The 10840-nt window shown below is 37.1% G+C and overlaps 1 pseudogene; it reads left to right on the top strand.

Moving 5' to 3' along the window:
- The first annotated feature begins 643 nt into the window (after positions 1-643).
- LOC147293142 (uncharacterized) lies at positions 644-3187 on the top strand (annotated as a pseudogene).
- Positions 3188-10840: the final 7653 nt, after the last annotated feature.

Raw genomic sequence — 10840 nt, forward strand, 5'->3', positions numbered from 1 at the left:
GTTAATTGAATAATTTTGGAATTGATTGTATGATTTTGGATTGATGTTGAGATTTTACATATTTGATTGTATAATTTTGGAATTAATTGTATGATTTTGGGTTGATTTTGATTTGTATAATCTGTATGATTTTGGGTTAATTTTGAATCTTTAATCGTATAATTTTGGAATTGATTGTATAATTTTGGGTTGATTTTAATTTGTATGATTTGTGTAATTTGTATGATATATAAATATTGATATGGAAGATGAAATTGGTGATATGATATAGAATTGGAATTAGTATGATTTGTTAATAGTATCTAACATGTATCATGTATGGAATTGCCGAATTGGTAATTTAGAATTAGTGAAATTAATATGGAGTTGGTAATAAATTAATAATTAATATGAAATTAGTAATATGGAAATGAAATTGGTGATATGATATGAAATTACAAATTAGTAATATGGAATTGCCAATTGGTAATATCAATATGATATGATATGAAATTACTAATAGTAATAAGTTAATAACTAATATGATATTAATTTCTTGGGGATATACTGATATGATATTAATATAAAATTTAACTCTCTTGTTAATTGTTATTGTTCTTGTGTTACTGTGTATGTCTTTTTGTTATTAGGAATTTAGAATTCAATGGCCAGTGGAGGGAGATCACGTGATCCAGCTTGGGATCATGCCGATCCACTACCAGGTAGCAGACAAGGTTCAATATACAAATATTGTGGCCTTGTAATGAAGGGTGCTGGAGTGACACGATTGAAATACCACCTTAGTGGTTTGGATCCTAGACACAATGTGCAACGATGCAATAGTGTCCCACCAAAAGTGAGACAATTCATCATTGCAGGGATGCAACACAAACAACACCAAAAGAACAAAAAAATACAAAGGATGGAAGAGCTCAGAGAAGAGCTTCGAGGACAAGGTTAGATTGAGCTGAGTGATGATGATGAGGATGATGATGATGAAGATCATAATGATGATATGGGGCCTCAAGAGCGAAGAGAATTTCGAGCTGCACTTCGAGCCTCTAGAGCAGCAGAATGGGAGAGGGAACACTTACATAAAGTCCCAAATAAGGGACAAGGTTCTGGGTCTAGTAGTGGTGCACAGATGCAAAGAGCATCAAGCATGAGGGAATCACGACCAACACCTCCAGTAGCACCAAGCTTGTACAAGACAGCTCAAGCACGCCAAAAGAGTGTTAAAAATCTCTTTTCTGGAGGGTCAATCAAAGATGGGATGCAACGCTTGATCAGCAAGTTCTTCATATATGAAAATGTTCCTCCTTCAAAAGCAGCATCTCATCATTTTAAAAATTTGGTGATAGGATGTCAACAGGCAGGAGTAGGAGTGGAACCTCCAACACCCTATCAGATACGCACCGCATTTTTGGACCAGGAATTTCAAGAAATGCAAGAGCATGTTAACAAATTGAAGACCGATTGGGCAACTTATGGTTGCACAATCATGTGCGATGGTTGGACAGGTCCAACCAAACTGTCTATCATAAACTTCATGGCCTACTCAAGAGGGAAGTCGGTATTCCTTAAGTCCGTTGATTCTTCAAATTGCATAAAGGATCATTAATATATTTATGGGCTACTGAAGGATGTAATCACGGTGGTTGGAGAGGAGAATGTTGTTCAAGTTGTGACCGACAATGGTTCCGCATTTGTCAAAGCAGGTAAGAAGTTAATGAACAAATACAATGTGTACTGGACGTCGTGTGTAACACATTGCATTGATCTAATGTTTGAAGAGATGAGGAAGAAAGAGCAGGTTGCTAATGTGATTAAAAAAGTCAGAATGATCACGAATTATATTTACAACTATAACTGGTTGTTGGCAAAGATGCGAGAGATCACAAAGGGAGATATTGTTCGTCCTGGTGCCACCCGATTTGCTACAAACTATATTGCATTGGATAGTTTGTATGGTAAGATAATGGGGCTGAAGCAATTGTTCACCAGTGATGATTGGGGTCGTAGCAATTTCCGGCGTTCAGATGCAGGCATTAGGGTTGACAATATAGTTTTTGATCACTCTTTTTGGCAATAGGTGCATAAGGTGTGCGGTTTGTTTGAACCTCTTTACGTAGTTTTACGTATTGTTGACACAGAAGTGTATCTTATAATGGGATCAATTTATGAGTTGATGCGTGTCGTGAAGGAAGAGCTAGAAAAAAAACAGGGTGCACGGTGGGTAATAAAAATCATCAACGATCGATGGTTTAAAACGTTACAACACGATTTGCCCGTAGCAGGTAACCCAATAATTTATTTGTTATTTTGGTTTCGCATTTTTTTTAATTGATTTAGCTTTCAATTAATGAACTAAATTACTAATTATGTATTTCTATATTTACTTTATGCATGATTGCAGCCTATTATTTGAATCCTCGCTATCAATATAGACCTGGCGTTGGAGATGATGGTGAACTTATTCGGGCTGTGCACAACGTATTCTCCAAATTGGATCCCTATTCACCAGAAGTTGGCCAATTTGCAAATGAGGTAAAAATAATTTGTCATAAGGCCCATAAGAATCCTTACAAAAAATATTAATACTTTATAGAATTTGATTGTCTTAAATTATATATTTGATTGATATTGTATAATTTGTATTGTATTTGTATCTAGTTAACATATTTTAAAGATGTCCGGAAAATGTTCGGAGAGCGAGCAGCAAAGGCCGCTAGATGACGAATGTCTCCTAGTGAGTATACATCGTACTTGTATTAGTTAGATTAACTTAATTATTTATTTTTATAGTTACACTTACACAAACAAATTTTTCATTTCAGGTGAATGGTGGATCATGTATGAGAGTGATGCGCCTACTGTGAGGAAGTTAGCCATCAAAGTTTTATCACAAACGGCGTCATCATCAGCTTGTGAAAGAAACTGGAGCACTTTCGCACTCATGCACACCAAACAACGAAACATGCTCTCATACAGTAGGTTAGAAAAGATGGTGAATTGCTACTATAATATGAGGCTTGCACTTCGAGACAAGAAAGCAGAGGAGGATCGCGTCGATGAATATGATCCGCTGGATATATATGATGCTGCTATAGGGGATGATGATGTGGAGGAAAACCAGCTTTATCAGTGGATTAGACCCCTCCATTTAGATGATGATGCAGGCAATCCAGACCCTGATATTGTAGCTTAAGCACGTCAGGAAGGTATCAATGTGGACAGAGTTCTAAATGAGGAGGTGAGCCCTACTACAAGTTTGAATGAACTTATGCAACCAAGGTCGACACATCGTACTGAGCCAGTTCCCACTAATCCTTCTCGATCAGGCAACTCTAGCACAAGATCGGGCACTCCTACCAACAGTGGAGGTAGAGGTAGTGGTGGTGGTGGTGGTAGAGGTGGAAATGAAGATGTCACTGGACATTCTCAAGAGTATATGAGCCCATTTTCTGTCGAAGCAAACTACACACATGCAACACAAGATGAGGATCATGGGAGTAGGCGTGCCGGACCAGGAATTGGTGCCATAGGAAAAGACTATAGTCGCAGACAAAGAGGTCATGAGAGTTTGGCACAAGAAGAAGATGATTTATTATCCACCACTTTTGGCTCTATGGGGGTAGGAAGTGACAATTACAATTATGGGCAAAACCCTCTAATATTCTACCCACCAGATCTGCCTTATTTGGTTGAGTCTGATAGTAACTCATTGGCACAACAAGAGACAAACTTTTCAAATGAGTATGCTTATGGGCAAATTCAACCACAACAGATTCCTGATCCATATGGTTGGCATGTTGGCAATTACATGCAAAATTATGCTAGAGAAGTATCTTGGAATGATTATTCTTCGCATTACCACCTACTCTGGACATGATGATACTGAAGACAGCGGAAATTTTGAACCTCCTAGAAACTCTATGTGGTATTGATTACTTTTGTAATTCATGTGGCAATATTGTAGTAAAAATAAAATTGAGGTGTTATTGAAGTAATTATTAATTAGTAAAGCATTTTTTTAACAGTATTTGCCTCCAGCGCGCATTATATTCATCACATATCACATGAAACCTACCATATAACTTGGTTTTTTCAATGTTTTTTATCAATGTAGTAGATAATATGTTAAATAAACATATGGTAAAGTTTCATTCAAAATTTCCGTATTTTGATAGTAATTTCTGTCGTTTCCATCGAATTTTTGTCGAAATTTAAAAATCTTCGAAATTTCCGTCGAAATTTCCATCGAAATTTCTTCGAAATCCGAAATTTTATTCCTTACCTAGAACCAATTCTCCATTTTAGATCATAAGGGAGAAGCTGAACACCAAACAAGATGTCTCTCTAAGTTATGTCATGATTCTTCAAGTACTTACCAATTAGCTAAGACTTGGGACGGTAGGTCCTGCTCATTATGGAAGAGTCTCATTTTGGTGGAGTAATTAATAATGAGTCTATTTTACTTGTATATGGCATGTCTATATATATATATATATATATATATATTCTTATTTTGGGTCGATCTGAAAAATGGACGGGTGCATAGATTTGATCCATTTGATTTGAACATCTATTTTTTTATTTATGCATGTTATGATTCTTCTGCTTACAACCTACCCGTACTCTTATAATGTACATGTACATTTTTAGATCTAATAATTACAAAATCTATAGAACTTTAAAGTTTAAAATCTTATAAGAAAGTTTACTATAGCATCTTTTTCAATAACAAATTAACTTGTATAATATGCATTAAAATTAAGCAAAAAATAAATATATTTGAATTTTATTTATACGTACATGGTCATGCACATAGTCGCGTCTTATGCATATATACACGGCCATGCATGTAATCTCCCTAACACTACAAGAAAAACATATTTGGGTGACGAAACTTTGGGCGACAAACCAATATTCATTGCCCAAAGTAATTTTGGGCGACGAACAAGAACATTTGTCGCTCAATGTCATACAGATTTGGGCGAGGAATATACAAATTCCTCACCCAAAATCCCTTTGGGCGAGGAATTTGTATGTTCCCCGCCCAAAGGGTCATTCCTTTTTTTGGTACAATTATATGTATGTTATTCATACAATGCGATCGTGTTTCCAACGATCCGAACCGTTCAATTTTTAATTCCTCATTGAAAGATCAGCATTGCAAAAAATTAGGATTATTGGAGATGTAAAAGTTATGTAACGGTGCTCGAATGTATGAATGATCAAGAATTTGCTAATATTAATCGATGGAGTAGATGAATTCCGATTTGGGCGATTTTTTGCAGGAATGATGTTTGAGTATAAACGAATAAAATGAACGGCTCCGATCGTTGAAATTACATTGTAGTCTTCACAATTGTTGAATCGACAAAGTTTCAACGAAAAAACTATAGAATTATACTCTTCAAGTGTATTTGTATGTAGAAGATCACTTTTGTATTGTGTTTTTAACGATCCAAACTGATCATTTCTTAGTGTCCCACTCAAAGATCATCCATGCAAAAAATTATCTCAATTGGAGATGTAGAAGTTAGGTTTGGCATTTAGGGTGTATGAACGATCTTGATTCTTATAATAATAATCGAACGGGTAGATGAACTCCGATTGAGCCGAATTTTTGCAGGGTTGATCTTTGAGTATGAACGTATATGATGAATGGCTCTGATCATGATAATCACGTTGTGGTCTTCACAATTATTGAAGCTACAAGGTTTTAACGAAAGAGTTAATAGAATTTTATTCTTTAAGTGTAAAAACCGTTCATTTATATGTACAACCTCATATGTCGATCGTGTTTTCAATGATCCGAACCATTCATTTATTAGTTTCTCACTTAAAGATTATTCTTACAGAAAATTAGGTCAATTGGAGATGTAGAAGTTTGGTATCGGAGCTCGTATGTAGGAATGATCGTTTTGTAATAATGATTTGGGCTAGGAACTTATCATTTCCTCGCCCAAGATCACTTTCGGCGACGAAATTTGTAGTTCCTCGCCCAAAGTTCCAATACTTTTTTGTTTACAATTTTATATATGTAATAACATACGATACGATTGTATTTCCAAAGATCCGAACCATTCATTTTTTAATTCCCCACTCAAGAATCATCCCTGCAAAAAATTAGCTCAATCGGAGATGTAGAAGTTAGGTAACGGTGGTTGAACTTATGAACGATCGTGAATTATCTAATACTAATCGAAGGAGGAGATGAATTCCTATTTAGCCGATTTTTTGCAGGGATGATCTTCCAGTATAAACGAATAAAATGAACGGTTCCGATCGTTGAAATCACATTGTAGTCTTCACAAACTGTTGAATCGCCAAAATTTCTACGAAAAAGTTAATAGAATTATACTCTTCAAGTGTATTTATATGTAGAAGCTCAGATTTCTATTATGTTTTTAACGATCCGAACCGATCATTGGCTAGTCCCCCACTCAAAGATCATCCATACAAAAAATTATCTCAATCGGAGATGTAGAAGTTAGGTTTAGCATTTAGTGTGTATGAAAGATCATGGTTTTTATAATCATAATCGAACGGCTAGATGAACTCTGATTGAGCCGATTTTTTGCAGGAATGATCTTTGCGTATGAACATAGATGATGAACGACTGTGATTGTTGTAATGACGTTATTGTCTTCACAATTATTGAATCAATAAGGTTTGAACGAAATAGTTAATAGAATTTTATTATTTAAGTACACTGACTTATATGTAGAACCTTATATGTCGATTGTGTTTTTAACAATCCGAACCGTTCATTTATTAGTTTCCCACTCAAATATCATTCCTCTAAAAAATTAGGTCAATTGGAGATCTAGAAGTTTGGTATTGGAGCTCGAACGTATGAACGATCATGGTTCATACCAAAAATCAACTTTGGGCGACGAACATGATTTCGTCGCCCAAAGGCTCTTTATGCGACGAAATAATGAATTCATCGCCTAAAGGTGCTTTGGGCGACGGAATCATGTTCGTCGCTCAAAGTCTTTCAATTTACATAACCCAATTCTTGGTTCACTTCACACTTCACTCCCTCTCAGCTTCACTCCCTCTCACTCCCTCTCAGCTCTCGCTCCTCCCTCCTCCTTCCCTCCTCCTTCCCTCGAAACCCAAAAACCCCCCTCCTCCTCCCTGCTCCCGAAAACCCACCTTCTCCTCCTCTCTCCTCCCGAAAACCCACCCCCCCACTGAAACCCACCCCCCTATCGGAGACCCACCCCCCCACCCTCCCAGTTCACCGAAACCCACCCTCCCCCGAAAACCCACCCCTACCGAATCTCATCCCCCCCCACCGAAACCCATCCCCCCCCCCCCCACCCTCCCAGTTCACCGAAACCCACCCTCCCCCGAAAACCCACCCCCACCAAATCCCATCCCCCCCCCCCCCCACACACACACGGTAATTTTTTTTTTTTTTTCAATTTCTGTTATTTTAATTAAGTTTTGTTATTTTCTGTTTTTTATGTTTTCTAATATTGTGGATTTTGCATTTGTAGGATTGAACAATTTGCACTTGTTGTGGAATTTTTTATTTTAGTGGTAATTAGTTAATGTTGTGGTTTTTTTTTAATTTAGTGGTTTGGTTGTGAAATTTGAATTTACATTGATGTTGAGCTAATATTTGACAATGATTTATTTTTTTGGTAAAGGAAGGATAGTGTTGCATTTGTTGTGAAGGATAATTACATTTTTGGTGAGGTATGTGTTTAATCTATCTTTTAGTTAAGTTTTTGTATGATTTAGTATTTAATGTTTCATATATAATTGTATTAAACTTTTTTAGTGAATTAGTTTGTATGTTAAAATTAATTATAGTTTAGTTTGTATGTTACATTTAATTTAGTTGTAATTGCAAAATTCCCGATGATGTAGTTCAGCACTCCTTGAGTACTGGGTTAGGTCATGTGGCACGAAGCGCCTGTGCGAAGTTATCAGTCGATAACTTTGTACATTCAACTAGTCGTGCGAAGTTATCAATGGATAACTTTGTACACTAAACTTAAATTCACCTTAGACCCGTTCGAGAGTCTGTTGGACGTGCGTATGGACACTGGGCGTGACTGCGCTCCAATATGATTATTGAATTGTCCAAATTACCCATGGACAATTTGGAAGTGCACAATTATGTGTTGTGGTTAGCGGTTCATGTGACGTGGTTTTGATCTGAGAAAATTTCGGCAACATCTCCTTATGTGTTCTTCGAGTGCATACTAGATATTTGTTTTAAATATCTACGTCGTGCACTTGGAGAACCATAAGGAGATGCTGCCAAAATTTTCCCAGATCGAAACTACGTCGTGCGAGCCAACAACCACGACACATATGTGCATTTTCGAATGGGATAGGGCCCTTACCGGAGGCATAAGGAGACGAAGAAGGGTGACGAATCTTTTTCTAATTGTCGTGTAATATAGAAACAGGCATCATGGACCGACAGTGGATACGTAATACGAATCGTGTTAGTGATGAATATTTGTATGGAATCAAGTCATTTATCCAAGTTGCACAAGAACATGTCAATGCTCAAAATAATATAAAGTGTCCGTACCAGAATTGTAACAACACTTTATGAAAGACAGTGCGTGAAGTCAGAATTCATTTGGTGAAATATGAGATGTCACACAACTATATGACATGGTATTATCATGGTGAACCGAGAGTTTATGCTTCGACTTCCTCGGATGCTCGAACAATTTTGCAGCCTACTGAATCTGTTGGTGATGATAATGACCAAGTGATGGGCATAATAAATGATGCTTATCCATATGCATCGCTTGATCACAAAGTCAATCAGGATGATACAGAGAGCGATAATATGGATGAAAATGATGGGTTGCCCGAAGTCCAAAGAGAAGAGTTTGATAAGTACGAGAGATTGTTGAAACAAGCTCAGCGGGAATTGTACTCTGGTTGTGAAGAGTTCTCAGTGCTAACTGCTGTTGTGGAGTTAATGCATTGGAAAGTACTTAATCAACATTCGAATAGAAGTTATGATCAGTTGATGGGGATTTTGAAACGAATGCTTCCGAAGAACAATCATATACCTGAAACCCATTATCTTGCGAATAAGGTGTTGAAAGATCTCGGTTTGGGATATGAAAAGATTCATGCATGCAAGAATGATTGTGTATTGTTTTACAAAGAACACCAAGGGAAGGATAAATGTCATGTGTGCAATGAGCCGAGATATGAGAACAAGTCTGTAGAGAGAAAGAAACAGATTCCACAAAAGGTGTTGCGTTATTTCCCACTTAAGCCAAGATTGTAACGATTGTACATGTCGACACATACTGCAAGTGACATGAGATGGCACAAAAATAAGCGGGTTAAGGATGATGTGATGAGATATCCTGCAGACGGAAGCGCATGGAAAGAATTTGACAAGATATATCCGGATTTTGTAGCAAATCCACAAAATGTCAAATTAGGACTTGCTACTGATGGATTTAATCCATTCGGAAATATGAGCACATCTCACAGCACTTGGTCAGTGGTCGTGGTTCCTTATAATTTGCTTCCCTGGAAATGCATGAAAAAAAAATTCACAATTATGACACTATTAATTCTGGAACCGCAATCCCCTGGCAAGGAGATCGATGTATATTTGCGACCGTTGATTTATGAGCTGAAATAATTGTGGTCAAATGGTGTGCCGACATATGATAAGTCCACCGGAACAATGTTTTCCTTGCATGCGGCAGTCATGTGGACAATAAATGATTTTCCAGCTTATGAGAATCTATCAGGCTGGAGCACCAATGGTTATATGGCATGTCCTACTTGTAATAAAGATATAACTTCCGCTTGACACAGTGGTAAAGTATGTTATATAGGCCACCGAAGATGGTTGCTGGGGGATCATAAATGGCGTCACAGTAAGGAGGCCTTTGACGGAAAAAAGGAGATGGGCGTGAAACCTAAAGAATTATCTGGTGATGACATCTTGAGGCAGTTGAATAACTTAGAATTTGGCCGGATTGGTAAACATCCCTCTAACAAAGAACGAAATATGCCAAGGTCACCTGCACATCTAAATTGGATAAACAAGTCGATATTCTTCGAGTTGGAGTATTGGTCCAAGTTGAAAATCAGGCACAATCTCGATGTAATGCATATTGAGAAGAACGTGTGCGAAAGTTTGGTGGGGACAATTTTGGGCATTGAGGGAAAATCAAAGGATACAATTAAGGCTCGACAAGATTTGCAAGAAATGGGCATCAGGAAACATTTGTGGTTAATGAAGAAGGGTGATAAAATAATAAAGAAACATTCATTTTATACCGTGAAGCCTGGGGATAAGAAAGAATTCTTAAAGTTTCTTGCATCGGTCAAATTTCCAGATGGATATGCGGCCAATATCTCACGAAATGTGAAAATCGACTATGAAAAAATTTTGGGCTTGAAAAGTCATGATTGTCATGTTTTATTGCAACGTCTGCTTCCGGTGGGTATTCGAAAATTTTTGCCCGAAGATGTGGTTAAACCGATTGTTGGGTTGTCGAGGTTCTTACAGCATATATGCGCTAAGACGTTGCGTGTGTCGGACATGTCAAAATTGAAAGATGAGATTGTGTACATCCAATGCAAATTTGAACAAATATTTCCACCGGCCGTTTTTGATATAATGATTCACTTAATGATACATTTACCGCAACAAACAATTCTTGCTAGGCTGGTTAGTTATCGGTAGATGTACTCAATAGAAAGGTAACAATTCCTAAACTTTTTTGTTACTATTCTCCAAGTTTAGCTCTATGTTACTAATAAAAGTTTTCTCACTATGTACTTACATTTGCAGAATGTTGGGTAATTACAAAAGGTACGTCCGAAACAGGGCACG

Source organism: Dryas octopetala, chromosome 2 (assembly GCF_963921425.1).
Source record: "Dryas octopetala chromosome 2, drDryOcto1.1, whole genome shotgun sequence".
In the NCBI taxonomy this organism is placed as follows: Eukaryota; Viridiplantae; Streptophyta; class Magnoliopsida; order Rosales; family Rosaceae; genus Dryas; species Dryas octopetala.